At 54.8% G+C, this 21,997-nt stretch overlaps 1 protein-coding gene across 8 annotated transcripts in view; it reads left to right on the top strand.

Annotated features, from left to right (window-relative positions):
• Window positions 1–821: 821 nt before the first annotated feature.
• Window positions 822–21,997, top strand: part of ELFN1 (extracellular leucine rich repeat and fibronectin type III domain containing 1) — an 81,078-nt gene continuing 59,902 nt past the window's right edge. For 4 of the 8 annotated variants that reach the window (XM_035289735.3, XM_035289728.3, XM_035289712.3 and 1 more), the window contains exon 1: window positions 5,346–5,405. The gene's annotated coding sequence lies outside the window, so the exon portion shown is untranslated. Of the gene's footprint in view, window positions 1,284–4,452; window positions 4,737–5,345; window positions 5,406–21,997 lie in introns of those variants that run through there. The other 4 variants (XM_078364053.1, XM_078364045.1, XM_035289718.3 and 1 more) reach the window with 2 other exon arrangements.

Raw genomic sequence — 21,997 nt, 5'->3', positions numbered from 1 at the left:
ACCACCAGGGAGCGGCGGGGTCCCTAGGCTTAGAGCCCCAGAGAGCGATTTCGGATCCCTCGGGATTCGGGAGGCGCCTGGAAGAGAGAGGGGACTGATGGGAGGGAAATCCGCGAAACCGAACCTTCCGGGAATCGGAAGGCGGCGGGCTGCTCCCACGCCTCCTCCTCCTCCCGGCCGAAAGGCAGGGGGCGACGAGCGACGCGGAGGGGAGGGGGAGAGGGGTCGGCGACCTTGGGGTAGGGCGAGTCCCTGGAGACGCGGGGCCGCCGAGGACCGGACCCCATCTCGTTCCAGCTCCCCACCTCCAAGTGCCCCGCTCTCCCCCCGCCCCGCAAACGCGCGTCCTGTGCGCTGTGCTTTGGTGCCCGCGGACGCGCGCGCCCACAAAGGGTCTGACTTGGGGTCAACTTCCACGCGGTTGCTGGGCGCGTGTGCACAAAGCCATGTCCGCCGCACCCAGGTGCCCACCTCCCATCGCCACCAGAGTCCTGACCCCCAGACACTCGGAGGCTTCGCTTCCAAACCGATGCCTGGGAGTCAATGGGTGGCCTGGGGCTGGGGCAGGGGACGCTAGGGGCGGGCCGGGGCGGGGGCGGGGAAGAGCGAGGCCGTCTCTTGGCTTCCCACGCCGCCCCCCGGCTCTCTCCTGGTTCCCCTCCCGAGCCGCCCCACGACCATCCCCGAGCCCACAGACTTGCGGGCAGTGACCCCGCCCCCCGGCCGCCCCCGCCCCCGCCCCCGCCGCGGCCCCTTCCCCCTCCCGCAGCCCTCCCCGCGCACTCTCCCACATGAAACCTTCCATCACGCTCAGAAAGAATGTGCTGCTACAACTTCGGCGCTGCAGCGGCGGCCGCCGCCGCCACCGCACCGGCGCCCGAGCCGGAGCAGGAGCCGCCCGGCCCCTCGGCGTCGCTGGCGCCGCCGCTCCCCCGCCTGCCCGGCCGGCCCCGGGCTCCGAGCGCGCGATCCTCGCCGCCGCCGCCGCCGCCCCGCGCTCGTCCAGCACTTGACGCAGTGAGCGCCGCAGCCTGGCTCCCTCCGGCTCCGCTCGGCTCAGGGTCGCAGGCCGAGTCCAGCCAGGCGGGCTCCGGGAGGGGCTGGCAGGGCGGGAGGGGGAGGAGTACTGTCTGGAGCCTGCGAGCCCGGAGGAGGAAGAGGAGGAGGAAGGAGGGGAAGACGCCGCCGCCGCCGCCGCTGCCGCCGCGCTCGGGGGACCCGGGTGCGCGCGCTCTGCTCGCCCGCGACCGTGCCTCCAGCCCCGGGCTCGTACCCCGGCCCAGGTAAGAAGGGGCCTGCGGGGGAGGGGGCTGTCAGGGGCCGGGGGACCCCTCTGCCGCAGCTGCGGGACTGGAGGGTCCCTGCCCCTGGGGAGGCAGGGAAGAAGATTCTCTCTTGGGGGGCAGCGGGGGCAGCGCGGGGTCCCGAGCGGCTCTCGCAGCTCGGGCCACTCCAACCCTGGTGCCCTGACCTCGGCGTCCGCGCCCGGGCCGAGTCCCTCGGCCCACCGGGCTCTGGATGCGGCGCTCCGGGCCCGCGTCTCCGGGGCGTCCCCATCCACCCACCCGGGTTCGGGGGCGGGAGCACCCGAAGTTAGCGGCCGCCGAGCCCGGGCGGGTCAAACTTCCCTCCCCGACGCCGAGGCTAGAAGGGCCAGGACTCCGGACCCCTAGGGCTCGGAGGCGCCGCGGGGACCCCGAAACTTTCTAGAGCGCGCCTTGAGCAAACAGCCGACTGGGCAGAAAGCGGGGGAGGGAGTTGGGCGCCCCTCTGAGTGCGCTGGGGTAGCCGCGGTGCCCCAAGTTGACCCACAGACTAACCCCTCTTCATCTGAAACCTGGTCTCTGAGTCGGAGGTGGGGAGGGAGCGGGCTGTGGGTGCCTCGCCTTCGCGTAGCCCGCGTGGGGGGCGCAACGCCCTGCCCTGTCCAGAGGGAGCCTCCCGAGCGGGTGTTACGGGACCCCCGCCCCCATCCCAGCCGGTGGTCGGGCTCTGCCCGCCACCGCGGAGGTCCGGGGAAGGACCTGCTCGCGGCTATTAATAGGCGTCGGTGACCCGAGCCTCTCCTGGTCCCGGAAGCCGGCGCGGCTGGGCTGGGCTGCCGAGCGGGGCGGGTCCGCGGACCCAGAGCGGACCCCCAGCTCTCTGGGTCCCGCTTCCGCGGCTCTTCGTTCACCGCCTCCTGCTCTCCTCCCATTATCCCCTCTTAGATCTCAGGGTGTCGACCCCCCCCTCGAACTTTTTCTCTTCCCAAACTGCATGGCGTGGACGGTCAGGGCCCTGGACCGGACGCGCGCCGTCCTAGCACCATTCCTGACCCAGTCCACCGCCGTGGGCTGAGCGCGAGTCCCGCGGGCCAGGCTGCCCAGGGAACAGCGGGGATTTCCTGCCATCCGCGCCCTTCCTCTCAGCCCACGACTAGCGCAACACCTTCGCTCGCCCCTGCGGCCCATCTGGGGGCGTGGGGAGGTCGCCGGGGGCAGCTTCGGGGGCTGTGGAGGGCGCGGAGGTGGGGGGCCCGCGAAGCTCATGAAGCATTTGGGGGTGCAGCTCGGGCAGCGTGTGCAGGGAAGAGGCAGTGTCCCGGCGTCCCCCCTTCAGCGTCGCCTTCGCGCTCCCCGAGGGCCCAGGAGGGTTCGGTCTCCCTCACCCCACCCCAGTACTCGGGTCAGAGCCTGAGTGTTTTTGAGGATCTGGGGGACGGGGAATACGGGCTGCATCTTCCTGCCTCGGGGTCTGCAGAGCCCAGCCCGCAGGCAGCTTGGGGATCTTTGTCCCCTGGGCCAGCGTCGGCCCCGCCCCCCTCCCAGTTAACTCCGGGACTCCGCCGCCCTCCAGCGCCAGCGCGCCCGCAACCTCCCAGCTTCGCCGTCTCGTCCTTTCCCCGGCTCTGGATCTGGGGGAGGGGCAGGGGGCGTGGAGCGCGGCTTCGGGACCCTGAAAGACGTCCTGGGGGCGGCGCGGGCGTCCCCCTAACAGAATTAATGACTTACACGCAGGCCGCCAATCGGCGTGGCCACGGGGGAGGGGCGGCCGGGCCGGGACTCCGGGGACTCGGTCGCAGCCAGACCGTGTTGCCTCAGCTCGGGGTTGGGGGCGCAGCCGCGAGGACTTGATCCCCGCAGTGCAGCCTCGCCTCCAGTCCTCTGCCATCCCCTCCCCAGCTCCAGATTTCGCGCTCTACTGGGGTCCGGGCTCCTCAGGTTGCGCGATCTCCCCTCCAGTTGACCTCCGCGGATCTCACACCCCGAGTGGCCACAGAACTTAATTCTGGGGTCAGGCAGTACCGCTCAAGGGCGCTCTGAAGAGGCCCCCGGCTTCAGTTTGCACCCCAAGGAAATGGGCTAATAATTAATAATTCCTGCTCCTGGGAAGTAGCAGGAGGTCCTGGCACGGCTCCTCCGGGCAGGCGCCCAGCACAGCGCAGGGCACACGGGGGACACCTGCGAACGACAAGGAGGCTTCTAACAGAGCTTCGGCGCACTTCACCAGCGCAGGCCTGGGGGAACCTGCTGGAAACAGGGAGCCGTACCTCTCTTGGGGTTTATGTTATGGCAGGCGGAATGGGTGGGCTGGGGCTTCCGTCCCTCGTGGTCATTTTCTGCACAGGGCTGGCCAGGCCAGAAGCTGGAGGGTAGCTCATCCAGGCCTTCCAAACCTGACCAGGGAAGCTCTGGGGGCTGACCAGCTTAATGGAGCTGCAGCTGGGGAGACCTCACAGACGTACAGGGAGAAGGTGCCCCTCTCACTGCCCCCCTCTTCCACCAGCCCAGGCCTGGCACATCCCAGGCTTGCAGTATCTATCTGAGTAAACAAGGACCTGCTCTTGGCCTGCGGCCTGGCTCTGACAGTGGTCCAGGTCCAGACAGGAGAAAGGCCACAGCTTAGGTGTTCCAAACTACGGGCCCTTCCTCCTGGCCCCTGGGGCTGTCATGGGTGTCCAGGCCCCCTGCCCCCCAGTACTTGTATGGAATCGTGGGGGCGCACTGGCTTTTGTCCTAGCACTCCCCTTCAAGACTCTGCACCCCAACATGGGAGCCCCACCCAGCCAGCCGAAGGAGGCCACAAGCACCAAATTCCTAAATTCGGGCCAGTGCTGGAGGCCTGGGGGTCAAGGCAGCTCCGAGCCCACTCCCGCGATTCTGGTTACTGGAGAACCCTAGGAGCCAAGCGTGTCAGGCCCTGCAGCCGGGCGAGCCCGGTCCGTATAGGACTGAACGGCGCCGTGGGCGTTCATTCACATTCCCTCCCGCGTCCCCACACACTATAGGATTTATCTTGATTTGCTGCCTTTGAATTGAGTCAACTCTTTTGTATGCTTGTTGAATTGCCCAGCTGCCGGCGGCGAGCGGAGAGCGTGCCGGGGGTACTGAGGCCGGGAACCAGAGGCGGGCGGGGGACAGGAAGCGGGGAGGGGGCGCCAGCGGGGGCGCGCGGGCTGCGCGGGGACTGGAGAGGGCCCGGAGGCGCCGGCCGCAGTACACACCCGGGCTTGTCCAGGCACCGCCCGGGCTTGCCCGGCCCAAGTATAGAGTCCTGAGAGCTCCCGCTGGGGGTCCAGGGTGCTCCTAGGGCTCTGCCTCCGACGCGCTGTGTGGAGCGAGACTCTGGGCTTCTCTTGACTCAGTTTCCTCTCCTGTAACTTGCGGACGGGGGCTTCCGCACATGCAGGTTGTCAGGATGAGATTGAGCCGAAGAGTGCTCGAGGGTCCCCGAAGTCCTCCCCAGAGGTTGGGGTGAGTGAAGGAAGGAAGGCTAGGGTTGGGCAGAGGGGGCCCGGCCAGCGCCCCGCGTTCTCCGCCCCCTAGGTCCCTGCCCTCTCGGATAAGGGGCGGACCGACGGGAGGACCTGAGAACGCCTTGGCTTTGCTTGTGGTGGTGGGAGTCGCCGGTGGCTGGTTCAGCCAACAGCTGTCGCCCCCACTCCCCCTCCCAACCGTTTAGGTGTGGGCGGGGAGGGCCAGGGACAGGATCGCGAGGACAACCCCCTGCGCTTTCTAGGACCTCTCCTCTTCCCCCAGCCCCAGCTAGTCACCGGGAGAGGGAAGCAGCAGGGCGGCGCTGAGAGCCGGGGAGAGCAGGGGGCTTGGGAGGCCGGGAGAGAAGGGGAGGGCCAGAGGCACCGAGCCGGACTCTCGCTGGAGGAAGAGGGGGTGGAAGGGAGCGCGCAGGCGGGCGAGGGAGCGAGGGAACGAGGGAGGGAGGGAAGGAGGGAGGGAGGGAAGGGGGGCGGGCGGGGGCAGGGCGAGCTTGAATTCCCCCCCGGCCGCGCGGCGAGGGGCGGGGCCGCGCGCGCAGATCGATGGGCGAAGCTGGGGAGGAATTTCAATCCCGGGAGCGAAGTTAGAGCTTGAAGGACGGCGGCAGCTGCGGGCGCAGCCCCGGAACGGAGGCCGGGCGGGCAGGTAAGCGTGGAGCTAGCCGAGCCCGAGTCCGAGCGCGGCCGGGCGCTGAACCTGGGGGACTTGGGACCCCGCCGAACCCCCCGCCACCTCGAACCCGAGGCATCCCCGAGCGCGCGGTGTGCGCCCGGGGCCCCTGCTGCGCCCCGGGCCCGGTGCACGGTCTGAGCGCAGTGGGCAAAGTTGGAGGAACTTGGTGGCGGCGGAGCGGATACCGGCTCTGCCCGGCAGAGCCGGGGGTCCGGGTCGAGGTCACTGCCGCAGCCAGCACGCTGCTGCGTCCCTCCAAGCGGTCCCTTCCCCAGCGCCTCTCTTGCCTCCGTCCCCCTTCGCCGTCTGCACCCGGCCCTGTACCCCCGACGCGGCTCCCTGCCCTTTCCTTCCCAGAAACCTGAGGGTTGTCCTCGCCTCCTGGCCGAGTCGCTGACCCTTATTCGGACTCGCATTGCCCCCCTTGCTGGGCCGCTCTCCCTCCGACGCTGCGAGCGTCCTCTCTCGCTGCGGGGACGGTCCAGCCACGCAAAGGGAGAGGTCACATTCCTCCGTCCAGGCCCCTGAGTCAAACCCCTGGCGTGGGGGTTGGGGGCTTCTCTCGGAAATGAACTTACTGGGTACTCCACCCTTCGCCCCACCTTGGACCCATCCTCGTCGTCGTCCCTCTGTGGGGTGGGGGGAGGCTGCCAAGCCTCCGTGCCCCGACCTGCCTCTAAAGACAAGGGCCCCCATTTCCATCCTTTGAAACCCGCAGGTCACCTGCTTGATGCTGAGGATGGGGCGCGGGGCACTGCCTGCAGTTAGTGCACCCCCGCCCCATAAAAACGACAGCCTCTGAGATGAAAATCAGGCTTTTCCAGGTCTCAGCTGAGTGACCTTGGGCCAGGTGATATCCCAGAGCCTCAATTTCCACACCTGTAAAATGGGGATAGGATGATAATGCCTTGTGAAAAAACAAAGCTTAGCAGAAAGGGTCGAGGCCGGGAGGGCCAGGTGTGCACGTCCTCAGCGTGCCAGCACTCTCCCTTCCTGCACACCCAGAGTGGGCCCTCTTTGGACCCTGGCTTGGGTTGGCTGTCTGCCTCTTACTTCTTCAGTTGGTCTAAGGGTGTGAGGAGAGCCTGGTAACAGAAGCTCTGGAGAGACAGAGCCAGGAGCAGATATAAATGGCAACTCTCCCCCACATTGCTTCTTTCAGGGGCTGACCCCTAGAGAGGCCCCCAGCCTCCGGAGGTCTTCAGCCTGAACCCAGCCTTGGGGGAAGCCCCATCAAGTTAGGCGTAGGTTGCTTTAAAAGCACAAACAGACTCCTCTTCTCTGCCTGGCTGGCCCCTGGCCTCCTGTCCCCTGGGTCCCTGACCCTGCCACCTTTTAATTGAACAACCATTGAGAAGACTGGCTCATAGGCCTCAGCCCAGATTTGTGCCCCACTCCACCAAAGGCAGGGGGACAAACTCCAGAGGACCGTAGGTGGGAGGGGGTCACTCCCCTCACCTGGATTTGAGGGTGTTTGGCACCCAATCAGGATCCCAGCACTTGGATCCCTCATTTTCCTGAGCATACCATGGTCAGGTAGTTCTGGTCCCCACCCCTGGTGGGCAGAAGACCTCGAGGTCTCCAAGTCAGAAAGGTTGGGGGCCATGCCCCTCCCAGGTCCTCTAGCCGGCTGTGCAGCCCCCTCCTCGGTGGCCGCAGCAGCAGGCCTGCTATGTGCATGTAATTCAGGATGATACAGCAGGCCGGGCAGGCAGCTCCCAACTCCCAGAAAAGCCAGTGGGCAACTGAACCAGAGCCACACTCCTGAGGCCTGGCAAGCTCTGGGTGGGGGTGCAGGGATGTGGTGGCACCAGTGCCCAGGACCAGAGGAGGGAAGGGAGGGTGGTGTTCCTTTTCCACCATGCCCGGGACTGCCACTGGAAAGCACTGATTTTTCAAAGTGTCTTTGGAGGCAGTCTCCCCACACCTGGGCCGGGGAGACACTGCTGCTCCTCTGCCTCCCTACCTCTGCCCCCACTGAGAAACAAGTGTCTGGGGCCCCAACAAGAGCCCAGGGCCAGAGCCTGGAGTAGCTGCCTCTCTTGGACCTTGGCATTTGAATATTTTCACCCTAAATGTATCCTTGCAGGCTTCACCTGCTTTCCAGGAGAGAAAAATTAATGGGACTAAAATATGACCACAGTGCCTTGGATCAATGAGGTAAAATCGGAGTGGCTGCATGGGTCCCATGTTGGTGACTGCCTCTGTCTGTTTCCAACACACACACATGCATCAGCTCCAGATTTTGATAGAATTTTCTAAGCACTCAGGAAAGCCTCTTTGTAACGTCCTGCTGGGTCATAACCCCCACCTGGGGATCCCTACTCCTCAATGAGCCCAGTCCCCATTTTGGCAGGGGACTCTTTCTCCGTGCCAGACTCAGACGCCATAGCGTCCGGGAAAATTTATGAGCAGAGGTTCATGGACTTGGGGTGTTCATATATCTCCACAAGAAGGAAACAGACAGGCTCTGGAGATGCCCGGGTGGGTGGTGCGTAAATACGCGAGAAGGTGGGGGGGCAGGATTAAAAATGCAAGTGAGTGACAGGCAAGAGATAGATCTCCAGGGCCAGGTGACGAGGCCATAAATTTCCAGGCGTGAACCTGGAGCGGATGGTGGCATTGCCGAGGACACTGGATACATTTGTCATCTCCCCCACCCCCAGCCCTTTCTTTTTCATTCTGTCGTGGATTGGGTTTCTTCCAGCACAAGCTTGGGTGTCTAGTGGCCTTGGGTGGGTCTTTGTGGGGGTGGCTGGTGGTGGAGCCAGTGCAGTGGATGTTGGTGTCATATATTCCAGCACCCGCTGTGCAGATGGGGAGACTGAGGCCCAGAGTGGGGTGGGGCATTGTCTGACTGAGGCCCAGAGTGGGGTGGGGCACAGGGAGGGGGCGGAGAGGGTGGTATAGGGCTCCTGTGCCTGGCATCTGTGTCCTGTTGTGTTGGTTCAGGTCAGGGGATTCCAACAGGGTGGGAGAGGCCTTGGTTGTTGGGGGTCCCTGCCTCCCCTCACCCTGGTGCACCCTGAGCCAGTCGGTGCCACCAACAGGGAACAGGAATTGGAGTGGTGGCAGCTATGGCCACTCAAATCCAGCACCCCTCTCCCCCCATGTCCCCTTCCCAAGGGCAGCAACTTGAAAACTGGCTCTGTCCTGGGGAGGGGCGGCAGGAGGTGGAGAGACCACCCTGGGAAACCTGGCCATTGGAGCTGGCGGCAGAAGAGGCCGACTGTGTGTGGTGCGTGGACCCTGGGACGAAGCCTTAATGAGCCCGGCTGCCTTGGAGCCAGCGTTCCCAGATGGAAAGACAATGGTCTCACAAATAAACGCACCTCCTTTCCCGTGGAGATCAGCCAGTCCAGCCCCATTTTCCAGAAGGGTCCAGTGTCACCCGAGATCACACAGCAAGGGAGCTCGAGCTGTGGCTGGGCCAGGCCTCCCCGCCTGTGGGGCTGTCCTGGGGAAGCTGGGCTTTTGGTCTTGGAGGAGAGCTGGAACCCAGGCTGAGGCAGCAGGAGGTCCAGCAGGGCTTGAGGGACCTTCAGAGGAGAGGCAGAGAGGACCACTCCTCTGCTCCCTGCTCCGGGCCATAGAGGGTACGTGGACCAATCCTGGAAGCTGGTCCTTGCAGCCCTTCCCCACCCACTTGGCTGGGACTCCCAAGCCGTTCTGTGGCAGGAGACCCTGGAGTCTCTGGATCTCAGGTACTCAGCCCTGGTCTCCTCCCTTCTACCCAGCAGTGGATTCCTTGGGTCTCACGGCTTCCGGGCTTCCCTCCCCTGCGAACTGGACACAAGCTCCTCTTCTGGGCTGCTCTGCTCACAGAGGAGGGGTCTGGCTGGCTCCTGGAGGGTGGGCAGCGTTTAGATAACCCTAGAGGAAAAGGCAGGCATCCAGGCAGGAGAGGTCGTGGGAGGGGAGGTGTGAGCCCCCCCGAAGCAGTGAGCGGGGTAGGGAGAGGGGTCTTGACCGCCTGCCTGCGACGTCCACCCTGATGTCTCCTCCGCCGTTCCGGGACGGACTCCGGCAGCCACAGTGGGAGAGACTGGTGGGAGAGACAGGGCTGGGCCTCCCTGTCTGTTGTGCCCAGTGCCCCCACATAAAGCTGGAGTATGTTTGGAAACTGAGCTCTGGGCTTCCGAGGGAGTGGGGAACAGAGGAGCCACAGCCGGGCAGGAAACGTCCCTCGGCCCAGCGCGGCCCAGCCATTACCAGGTCCACTGTGTTTGCTGCGGCCTCCTATTCAATCCCTGAATTGTAAAGATAGGGATGCTGAGGCCCAGACAGGGCAGTGGTCCCAAGCCGGCATCAGAGCAGGCATCGGTATCTGGGCTCAGCCCCCTCCCACGCTGTGCTCCCCACACCTCATGTCCAGCCTCAGCTTGGAGAGGGCCCCCAGCCTACAGACGGGGACCCTGCAGCCCATGGAGTGGAGGTGAACTGGCTCGTCTGGGAGGCCACATTCCACCCCTGAGCACCCCAAGGCTCCCTGTGGCCCACTACCCCTCTAGGACCCCACCCCACAGAAGCATGTCTCTCTGCTGTCCACCCCCTCCAATGGGACTTCTGTAGAAGCCTCTTCACAGAGCACTTACCACCCTGAGAGCTCCTTAGGAGCGCTGGACACATGACCAGGTGTTTGTCCCCGTGAGGGGTGCACACCCCAGCATTGCTGCCCTGACATTTGGAGGCCATTGGGTCCAGGCGGAATCCTTCCTGGGATGGAAACCCCGGGAGATGATAGACAGCCTGGAGGCTCCCCCGTGTTTACCGACAGATCCGAGTCTTATTTTCAGCAGGATCAAACTCAGGCACCTCTTAGTCATTAACTCCCTCTAGTTTAATAAACACAGATACAAACACAGGCAGCCGTGTGTCCGCCCCACATGGATGAGAATCCTGGCTGGCTTCCGGGGAAAATGGAGGGCCATTGGGAGGCTCCCTGAACCCTCGGCCAGGGCACAGGAGGCATTGCAGGGAGAGGGCTTTGCAGAGCATACAGTGAGGCAGCGCTGGCCTGGAGGGATGGGTCAGGGACAGCTGTGTGCCTTCATAGTCCTGCACTACTGAGAAAGAGCCTGGATAGTGGCTGGAAAGCTGTCCTGGAAATGCCAGCAGCACAGATGCCCCGCCAGGGCTGTGTGAAGGGGCAGCCAGCCTTTGGCTCCCTCACCACTATCCCGACCTCCATGGCTTCCCTGGAAGCTCAGGGGGCTGAGGACCCTCAGGATGTATCTCCTGGGTCTGGACTCTGGGCTTTGCTAGGGCTCCTGCTTGGGCGGCCCCTGGTCAGAGTGCTGACCGAGGGAGGCTGGCTGGGAGGGGGACTGGGACGCTTCCCGGACATGTCTGGAAAGGTGACAGCTGTTTCCTAGACCAGATCCCAAGGGAGATGGCATTAGCCAAGTGCCTGCCTCTGCCTGGAGGGTGCTGGTAGCGGCTCCTGGGCACCCTGGCTCCTGTTCCCTGGGCAACAGTGTTTCCTGGAAATCTCCAACCCACTGGTTTGCTGTGGCTCCTGGAGAGGGCCTCCCAGTCTCAGTCTCCCTGCTGGAGGGGAGCCCTGAGGCCTCTGCCCTCCTCACCGAGGGACCGCCCCTGCGTCTCTCTGCCCTGCGGAAGCCATGGAAGGGCCCCACTGCAGATCACGGGGCAGCCCGGATTGGGGAGCCTCTGGCATCTGGTGTGGCCTGAGGTGGGTCCCTTGGCCTCCCCTCTGTCAGGTGGGGAGGATGGTGGATGGATGGCCGTGGGGAGTGTAAATGGCTGACACCAGTTCTGGACAGTCAAAGCCCTCTTGGTCACTGGCAGAATCCCTGCCCTTCTGATGTGCCCTGTGAGACCCTCAGACCTGCAGCCCTGGATCCTGGTTGGGGCGCAGATTCGGTCCCTGCCTCCCTTTGTGCCCTGCTGTGTAATGAGGCAGGGAAGGAGGATGCTGGGGAAGGGATAGCAGGTGCAAAGGCCCTGCAGTGGAGACACACTTGGTGTGGGTGAAGGGCAAGGTCAGTGCGGCTGGCTGTGGGGGCTGAGAGGTGAGTGGGAGAGGCTCCAGGGTCCAGGATTCTCTTGTGTTGGAGCTCTTGGGAAGAGTCGGATGGTGCTTGGATTGCCTTGGGAGTCTCTGGGGAGTTTGCCACAGCTGAGAGACAAGGCTGGCTTTAAAAGATCCCTCTGGTGCCAACAGAGAAAGGGATTTTAGGGGCACACCAGGGAATGAGCCACCCAGGGGACTGCCGACGTCTGAGAGCCACGAGGGTAGCCTGTACGGGGTGATGACCCTGGCGACTGAGAGACGGAGAGGCTGTAACTTCTGTTTTGACAGTGCTTAGAAATGGGAGCTACGTTCCTATGGAGAAAAACATTCTGTAAGGCAAAACCCATTTTCCTATTTATATTCATTAGGAAATGAGGGAGGCGGTCCCATGGCGAGGAAGGCTGTTCGAAGCAAGTCCTGCTTCCCTCTGAGTCATTAGCATCTCTGAGCTGCATTCTGGGGCGATGAACCCCCCAAAATGGATTGGTATGAAACAGCAGGGTCAGCTTGGCATGGAACCCCTCGGGGTGCCCATAAAAGTGGGGCCCATTCCTCAGGTATCCAGCATCCCGGCTTCCGCCAGTGAGACAGGATTCTCAGATCTTTGTTTGTGTGTGGCTCTGAGTACAGATGGTGTCCGAGTAAATCCAGGAGCAGGCACACGTGTGCACATGTACAGATTAGCGCCTGAGTGAATAGAGGAGTGTGCACGTGTGTGCACGTGGATTCGTGTCTGCCTGAGTTCACATGTATCGATTAGTGTCTGGGTAAATAGAGGGGTGGGGTGTGCACATCCTCCTGGCCCCCCTACCTTTTTTGCCTCTCAGATACCACAGTGGGCAGCTGATGTGGGTTCGTGAATGATGGTGGCTCTGATGTGAAATTCCTTCAGTCTGAGGGTTTAGGTTCTGTGAAATGAATTTATTGTCTGCTTTTTCTTTCTTTTTTTTTTTTTTTCAAATTCAGTCAAGTGGATGGAGGTTCTGAGATGCAGGGAGCGTGTGGAGCTCCCGCAGACTCCTGGTGGGTCTAGGAGCAGCCGGCTCCCTGTCCTTGGGGTAGGCGGGGAGGGCCATCGGGAAGAGACTCAGGCCTCCGAGGCGTGTGCTGTCTGACAGACATCCGGGCTTATTTTCGTTGCTTCATTATATTGTCCCCACAGAGCAAGAGCATGCTACATCTGAGGCCTGTGAGTCCCTGGAGACAGCTTTTCAGGGAAACAGCTCACCAGAAATCCAGTCTTCCCGCGACTGAATCCACACCAGGCAGGGACCAAAGGGGACGAGGCTGAACAAGCAGGCAGCTCCCAGCCCTGGGCACTTGTGCCCTCACCATGCACGATGTGCTCCCACACACACTGGGAGGCATGCACAGGTGTGCACAGGCACAGGTCATGCAGACACACACCATGCAGTCCTGGAGTGCAGCCCATGCCAAGATAGGACCTCAGCTCCCGTCCCACCACGACCACCCAGGGCACCTGAGCCTCATACCCCACACCCACCTGGGCTCAGAGCAGCTCACTCGTCCCACCCTGTGCCCTGCATGCTGGTTGTGGGTAAGGCCCACACCACCGGGAATCTTCATGCAGGCCAGAGGGAGGTGCTGTGTGCCCATTTCACAGACCAGAAGGCTGAGGCATGGAGTGGGGAAGTCATATGGTCCAGGCTCAAGGCTCATGCGTGCCAGAACCCAGCATAGCCTGTCTCAGATTCCTCTAGGTCCCCACCTCATATTTTGCAGATGGGTCTGTAAATAGCCTCAGAACCTCCTGCGGCGCCCAGACTGCCCCCAAGCCTCCTCCAGCGTCCTCTTCCTGCACCTGCCGCCAGCCTCAGCCCCAATGCCCTTGCCTGGCTCCAGCAGTTGTGGGTGTGGCCCTGAGCCCCAGCTCTCACTGTGCCTTCTGCCTGCCCACGTGGGTACCAGGGCATTCCCCATTTCTTTGCGATGGTATTGGTGACTACCCGGCTTAGCGAGTGAGGGAATATTTGACACAGTGAACAGTGGCACAGTGAAATTGGGAGTGTGGGGGTGAGCAGGCGTGGGGGAAGCAGGTGGCAAGCATCGCATGGACACACTGTGAGTTGGGATTCGGAGCCCAGGTGATGCCAGAGTGGGCGATGCCAGAGGCTGGCCTGTTCTCCCAGGAGTGCTTACCCTGAGGAACTGGCTTTGGTGGGCAGAGGAGGGGAGGAGAGCCTGAGGACCCTGACCTCCATCTCCCATCACTTCCACTGGGTTGCATGACCCTGAGTTACACATTAATGATTATGTCCATCTTGCAGGGATGTTGGCACCTGTTCAGCTAGAGCCCGCCCCCCAATGTGCACACACTTCCACGTGCACACACACACACAAACACGACCCCCTCCCCCCATGACAGAGGAGCAGCCAGGGCTCAGTACCCTGCCAGAATCCAGCTGGTGACCAGGGGCCAGGTGGGGGAGCCCCAGCCCAGGCCTGGGTCCATTGGCACCATTACAGCTGCAGGTTCCCCTCTCTGCAGGAGGCCCTGGCCCCTCCCCCAGCCTGGAGGTGCCTGGCCTGACCAGCTGGCCATAGGCAGGACGCTCTGGGCCTGGGCCTTGGAGGACAGTCCCTGAGACTGCTCTGGGCTCCCCTGCAGCTGGCCGGCTGAGGGAACCCACAGGAATGTTCTCTGGAGGTTGAGGCAGGAGAGGAAGCTGAGGCCCAGGCTGCTGCCTCAGCCCTATCTCCACCGAGCTCTGCTGTGGAGGATGTGGGGAGGGGAGCAAGGGGTTCCCGCAAGCCTCAGTTTTCCATCTGTGCACTAGAGCTGCTAACTCCCGTCTGCTGGGGCGAGTCCCACCAAGCAGGGCAGCATTTACAGGGCACTGGCAAAGCCTGAATCCCATGGTTCTACCTGTCATTGTGCTCAGAATGAGGGCCCCTTCCCCTGCCTGCCCTGCTCCCCAGCGACACTCCAACAGTGACTCCCTGCTGTGATTCTGCCCCTGTCCTTGGCATCATCCACTGTCGTGGATATGGTGTCCCCTCTACTCCTCTGAAAGCCCTGTTATACAGGGTCACCTCTGCCTTGTCCTGTCCACCACAAGGCTCTGGCACCCAAATCTCCATCCTAGAGGGAGGGAGAGGGCAGGGACAGAGATGGAAAGGGGAACAGAAGGGGGCACATGTGCTCCTGAGCGCACCTGTGTGCACACACAATTCATTGCACATGACTGTGAAGTCAGGACATGGGAGTTACTCATTAAAGACAAAATTCACTCATTCATTCCTTCACTCATTCATTCCTTCACTCATCCATTCATTCATTCACTCACTCATTCATTCATTCACTCATTCATCTACCCTGTGGACATTCTCCAATGCTGGGCTCTGAGCTCTGGTTTTGAAAGCCAAGCAGACATTATCCTGGGAGCAGCCTGGGCTTGCCTTGGGCATTCTGGCTCATTTAGACCAGTTCTATCAGCCCAGGGCAGTGCTGGAACATTCCTCACTTGGAGGTGGGTCCAAGGCAGATCATGTAAGGGAAAAAAATTCTGCGTTCAGTCTTTGGGAAGCTACCCCAAGATCATGAGGAGAGCCTCCTGTTTTGAGTGAAAACCAAGGGGGCAGGATGGTCAAGACATGGATGGCCTGGGGGGTCTGCTAAAGTCATTCTGGTTCTTGCCACCCTCAGAACAAGACTCTGGTCACCCAGGAAATGATGTTGAAAGGGGCAGTGACTGTGTTGTGCTTGTTTCCCTTGCATGAGCTTGCATCTCCTTCTTTTCTGAGCAGCTTTACAGGTGTATCATGTGTACCATGACACCGTCAGCATGCCTTCCACTGTCCATCTGCATGCTCATTTCGAGGGCACCAGGCAGTGGTGTTTGTGCATTCATAGAGTTGCATAACCATGGCTGCAAACCAGCTGTAGGACATTTTTGTGCCCAACTGTAGTCAGCATCCCCCACCCACCCCCAGGCACTGATCTGTACCCCGTCTCTGTAGATTTACAATGATTTATTTATTTGAGACTGAGTCTCACCCTATCACCCAGGCTGGAGTGCAGTGGTGTGATCTTGGCTCACTGTAACCTCCACCTCCTGGATTCAGGTGATTGTCCTGCCTCAGCCTCCTGACTAGCTGGGATTACAGGTGCCCACCACTATGCCCAGGTAGGTTTTGTATTTTTAATAGTGACAGGGTTTCACTATGTTGGCCAGGCTGGTCTCGAACTCCTGACTCAGGTGATCCACCTGCCTGGGCCTCCCAAAGTGCTGGGATTAGAGGTGTAAGCCATGGTTCCCAGCCTGTGGATTCACATTTAATGGATATTTCGTATCAATGGAATCCTGCAGCATGCACTCTTTTGCATCTGGATTCTATTTAGTGTAATGTTTTTGAGACTCAATCATCTTGTAGAGTGTGTCAGTAGTTTTTGGGTTTTATTGCTGAATAGTATTCTGTTGTATCGCTAGAGCAAGTTTTATTTATCCATATACCAATAAGTGGACACTGTGATATATGGATAATAGATTAATATATTATCCAAAGTGTAAGCAGAGCATGTGTGTCCAGTGTGGGGCCATTATGAATCATGCCTCTGTGAACATTTGTGCACAAGCTATTGTGTGGACATGTCTTTATTTCTCTTGGGCAGCTTCCTGGAATTAGAATTACTGGGTCATCTGGTAAGTTCATATTTAAATTTTTTTTTTTTTTTTAGACAGGCTGGAGTGCATTGTCTCGATCTTGGCTCACTTCAACCTCTGCTTCCTGGGATCAAGTGATACTTCTGCCTCAGCCTCCTGAGTAGCGGGGATTACAGGCGCACACCACCATGCCCAGCAAATTTTTGTATTTTTAGTAGAGACTGGGTCTTGCCATGTTGGTCAGGCTTGTCTTGAACTCCTGACCTCAAGTGATCCACCCACCCACCTTGGCCTTCCAAAGTACTGGGATTACAGGTGTGAGCCACTGTGCCCAGCCATGTTTAAATTTTTTAACAAGCTGCCAAACAGTTTTCCAAACTGGCCGGACCATGTTACATTCCCATCAGCAACACATGAGAGTTTCAGCCCCTGTGTGTCTCACACCACCTGCTATTGTCAGTCTTTTTGTTACAGATCTTCAAGCGGATTTGTAGTGGTGTCCCATGTGGTTTAAATTTGCATTTTCTGAATGACCGACGAAGTTGAACATCTTTTCATGTGTCCATTAGGCATTCATATTTTCTTCTTTGATAAAATGTCTATTCATATCTTTTGCCTATATTTAATGGATTTGTCTTACTGAGTTTCAAAATTATTCAGAACTATTGTGAGTTCTGTATATATTCTGGATACAAATTCTTTATCAGAAATGTAATTTCTGATTGCTTATCCCAGCTGGAGCTTGTCTTTCATTTTCTTAATGGGATCTTTTTGGAGCACTAAGGTTTTTTAACTTATAAAGTCCGATTTATCATTTTTTTCTTTTGTGGAGCATGTTTTGGGTGTCATATTTAGGAATTGTTTGCCTAACTGAAGGTCACAACTATTTTCTTCTAGGACTTCTATAGCTTTAGCTCTTGCGTGAAGGCCTGTTGTCCAATTTCAGTCAATGTCTGTCCATGTATGTTGTGTGAGTCAGAGGTTGTTTTTCTGTATACATGTTTTTGAAAAAGACTGTAATTTCTGCAATATATTTTATTGAGATCATAAATGGAAAACTTTATTTCTGGACTCTGAATTCTATTCTGTTGCAGAATATGCTTATTCTTTTTCTTATTATTTTTTATTTTCAGAGACAGGGTCTTGCTCTGTTGCCCAGGCTGGAGTGCAGTGGTGTGATCATAGCTCACTGTAGCCTCAAGGTCCTGGGCTCAAGTGATCCTCTCACCACAGCCTCCCAAGTGTTTGGGAACTACATGCATGTACCATCATGCCTGGATAAATTTTTTTTTATTTTTTGTAGAGACAAGGTTTTGCTATGTTACTGAAGCTGGTCTTGAATTCCTGGCCTCAAATGATCCTCCCACCTTGGCCACTTGAGGCACTTTTTTTTTTTTTCTTGCCTTATTGCACTAATTGGGACTTTCAGAATAATCTTGAACAAAGAGGGGCTTTGTTCATGGCCTTAGAAGAAAAGCATTCAGTCTTTTACCATATAATGTTAGCTGTGTGGTTTCATAGATTATCTTTATCAGGTTGAGAAGTTCTATGACATTTTTAGTTTATTGAGAGTTTTTCTATGAATGGGTGTTGGATTTTGTCAGATTCTTTTTCTGCATTTATTAAGGGGATCAAAATTAGTTGATTTTCAGATGTTAAACCAACCTTGCATTCCTGGGAAAAATTCTACCTGTATTTATATGTTGTTGGTTTTGGTTTGCTAATATTTTAAGGATTTTTGAATCTTATGTTTGCGAGGTATAAATGACTGTTATTTTTTGTGTTTTTTTTTTTTTTGGTTTTGATATCAGGGAAAATACTGCTCTCACAGAATAAGTGGAGAAGTTTTTCTCCTTTTTATTTTGAAAGAGTTTGTGAAGTTTTGATATTATTTCTTTAAATATTTGACAAAATTTACCACTAAAGTCATATGGGCCTGGGCTTTCCTTTGTGGGAAGATTTAAAATTAATCAGTTTGTATGTTTTTTAACTTATTATATCTTAGTTTTGTTTTATTTTACTGGTTATAAGTCTGTTCAGATTTTCTATTCTTATTAAATGAGTTTTGGTAATTTGTGTCTTTTTAGGAATTTGTTCAATTCATCTAAATTGTATAATCTGTTGGTGTAAACTTGTTCATAATATTGCCTTATATTTCCACATACATTTGAAAACATTGTGAGGTCTTCTGGGTGGAATGTTCTATAAATGTCAGTTAGGTGAGGTTGGTGGTAATGTTGTTCAAGTGTTCTATATTTTTGCTGGTTTTCTTTCTAGTTGTTCTATCAGTTATTGAAAGAGAGTGGAGTATTGAAATCCCCAACTATTGTTGTTCATTTGTTTATTTCTCCTTTTAATTCTGCTAATTTTTGCTTCATGGATTTTGGGGCTTTGTTGTTAATGAGAATTTTCATTTAGAACTGTTACATATTCCCGAGGTATTGACATATTTATCATTATGAAACCTTCCTTTTTGTCTTTGGCAATGTTTCTTGTCTTAAAGTCTATTTTATCTGACATTAATTTACCTACTCTAGGTTGGGTGTGGTGGCTTATGCCTGGAATCCCATAAGGCAGGAAGATTGCTTGAGCCCAGGAATTTGAGAACACCCTGGGAAGCATAGGGAGACCCCATCTCTACAAAAAATTTAAAAAATTAGCTGGGCATGGTTGTGCAAACCTGTAGTTTTAGTTACTTGAGAGCCTGAAGAGGGAGGCTCACTTGAGCATGGGAGGTTGAAGCTGCAGTAAGTCATAACTGCACCACTGCACTCCAGCCTGGGTGACAGAGTGAGACCCTGTCTCCAAAAAATTTTTTTTACCTACTCCAGCTCTGTTATGGTTTCTATTTGCATGTACATCTTTTTCTATCCTTTTATTTTCAATGTATTTGTATATTTGAATTTTATTTTCAATGTGTTTGTATATTTGAACTAAAATATACCTCTTCTAAACAGTATATATTTGTGTTGTTTCCACACTTTGAATATGCCATTCCACCACCGTCTTCCCTCTGTAGTTTCTGATGAGAAATCAGCCATTAATCATATTTCTGTCCAGTCTATCAATTTCTGCCTTTTATTTGGTGTGTTTAGTCCATTCACACTTAACGTAATTTTTTTTATTTCCTATGATTGCCATTTTCTTAGTTGTTTTCTATGTCTTATGTCTTATATCTTGACCCCTTCTTTGCTCCTGTGCTGCCTTCTTTTGTGTTAGGTAAATACTTTTCATGTGCCATTTTAATTACTCTGTTAATTTTTAAACTATTTTTTAGAGTTATTTTCTTGTTGGTTGCCCCAGGGGCTACAGTATGCATACCAACTTATTACCATCTATTTTGCATTAATACTAACAATTATGGTAAAATACAGAAACTTTACTCCAACATTAGCTCGATTTTCTTCCCTCTTTTGTACTATTATTGTCATATATTTCATCAATATATGTTGACATATGTTGTGTTATATAACAATATAGTGTTAAAATTATTTCTTTATACAATCTTATAATTTTAAAGAAGTTAAGGGAAGGAAAGAGAAAATAATACATTTATAGAGCTTTTTATATTCATCTACATATTTACCATTTCTGGTACTCTTCGTTTCTTTCTGTGAATGTGAATTACCATCTGACATTTTCTTTCAGCCTAAAGGACTTCTCTTGGTATTTCTTCTAAATAAGCTGTGCTAGCCCTAGATTCTTTCAGTCTGCCTTTTAGTTTGCATTCATTCTTGGCTAACAATTTTTTATTTGTTTTCACACTTTGAATATGCCATTACACCACCTTCTTCTCTCCATAGTTTTTGATGAGAAATCAGCCATTGATCATATTGCTGTTACTCTGCACACTGTGAATCACTTTTCTGCTGCTCCTTTCTTTGTCTTTCAACAGTTGGGCTATGATATGTCCAGGTTTGGATTTCTCTTGTGTTCATCCTATTTGGTGTTTGTTGATCTTCTTGAATCTGTAGATTAATGCTTTTCATCAAATTTGAGAAGTTTTCAGCCATTATTTCTTCAAATCTTATTCTTGCCTCTTTTTCTCTCTCCTCTTCTCTTGAGACTCCCATCACAACTTTGCTGGTGCATTGATATCTCATGGATGTCAGAAGCACAGCTTATTTTTCTGCTCAATTTTTTTCTCTGCATTCTTTATATTGAATATTTTTTATTGATCTTCAAATACACTAATTTTTTCTTTTGTCATCTTGCGATCCCTCATGTAATGAATTTTTCATGTCAGTGATTATACTTTTTAATTCCAAATTTTTCATTTTTAAATAATTTCTGTCTTTTCATTGAGGTTCTCATTTTTAGTCATTATTGTTATCCTTTTCTTCAATTCTTAAAACATAGTTGTCTTTATTTCTTTGAATGTATTTTTATTAGCTGCTCTGAAGTCTTTGCTATATCTAACATATGGGGACACTCAGTGACAGTTTACATTGACCTTTTTTTTCTGATCATGGATCACCCTTTCCTGTTTCATTGCATGTCTTGTAAGTTTGTGTTGAAAACAAACATTTCAGGTAATATATTGCAGCAGTTCCAGATTCTGATTTTTATCCCCAAGAATTTCTAGTATTGCTGGGTTTTGTTGTTGTTGTTGTTGTTGTTGTTGTTTGTTTAGTAACTTACCTGGAGAGAAGCTGTGAAATTCATTTTCCCCTGTTGTGTGATCACTGTGTCTCTGTTAGTTTGTCCTTATTCTTTGTTTTTTGTTTTGTTTTCTTTTCTTTTTTCTTGTTGAACTTCAACACAGGATTTTTTTTTTTTTTTGAGAGAGATGGGATCTCACTCTGTTGCCCAGGCTGGAGTACAGTGGTGTGATCATAGCTCACTGTAGCCTGGAACTCCTGGGCTTGAGTTATCCTCCCAAGTAGCTGGAACTACAGGTTCATACCACCATTCCTGGCTTTATTCTCTTTTCTTAATTCCCTACTTATTTTAATTCTGGCCTCCTAGATTACTTCTGTGTCTACATAGCTCTGTGGTCAGTCAATGATTGGTTTGGGGTTGTTTGCAAATACCTTGAGACAGTCAGGCTTACACACTCTGCTGATAGATCTGCATGTGGGTCTGTAAGCACATCCAAAGGTCAGGTAGTTTTCAGGCCTGACCTGGTTTCTATTTTCTTCTGACTCCCTTTTTCCTCCTCTGCATATGCCTACAGGCTCTCAGTAGGCCAAAAATTTGTGAATCATTTGGGCCCTCTCTCCTCTCCCCATGTATGTGTGCTATCTCTGGGCACATGTGGAAGGCTTATCAGGTATCTCTATGACATATTTCATGCATCTCTGTCAGATTCCCAGCTACTCCACTGGTCTATCGCTGCCTCAGCCAGGATCACAGCTTCAGCCTAGTAGAACCACTGGCTCTCCCCATTCACTTGCCACCAGGATTGCTGCTTCTTACTGACAACACTTCTTCCAAACGAGAGTTTGCACCTTCTGCTCCAAATCAAATCAGCCCCTAACAGCAAAGCTGCTAGTTATTATGGTTTACACTGCCCTGCCCTGCCTCTGTTGGAATGACTGCATCAACTGAGTGGGGCAGGGTGGAGATGGGAGAGCTTCAGGTAAGAATTCCACAGATTCCCCCTGTCTTAGCCTAAGTTCAGCAGTTTTTCATGAATAAAGGCCTTTGGTTAATTTTAAGGATGTGGAAATGATTGTTTTTGAGAATTTAGACTAGTTTTTAGTTGTTTTTTGGAGAGAAGATTTGGTGACCTTTTCACTATTCTGTGCCAGAAGTCCCACTCTGCAGTATCTTTTAAAAACAAAACTTAAAAAAAGGTAACATATGCAAAGTGAAATTTATGTAGGAGCCATCTAGCTCAAGAAATAAAAATGGTACCTGTTTCTCAGAAGCCCCCACCCCATCTCCTCCTGATCACTACC

The sequence above is a fragment of the Callithrix jacchus genome, chromosome 2 (genome assembly GCF_049354715.1).
Source record: "Callithrix jacchus isolate 240 chromosome 2, calJac240_pri, whole genome shotgun sequence".
In the NCBI taxonomy this organism is placed as follows: domain Eukaryota; kingdom Metazoa; phylum Chordata; class Mammalia; order Primates; family Cebidae; genus Callithrix; species Callithrix jacchus.
Note: the sequence above shows the minus strand (reverse complement) of the source record. Positions and strands in the feature narration are given on the sequence as shown.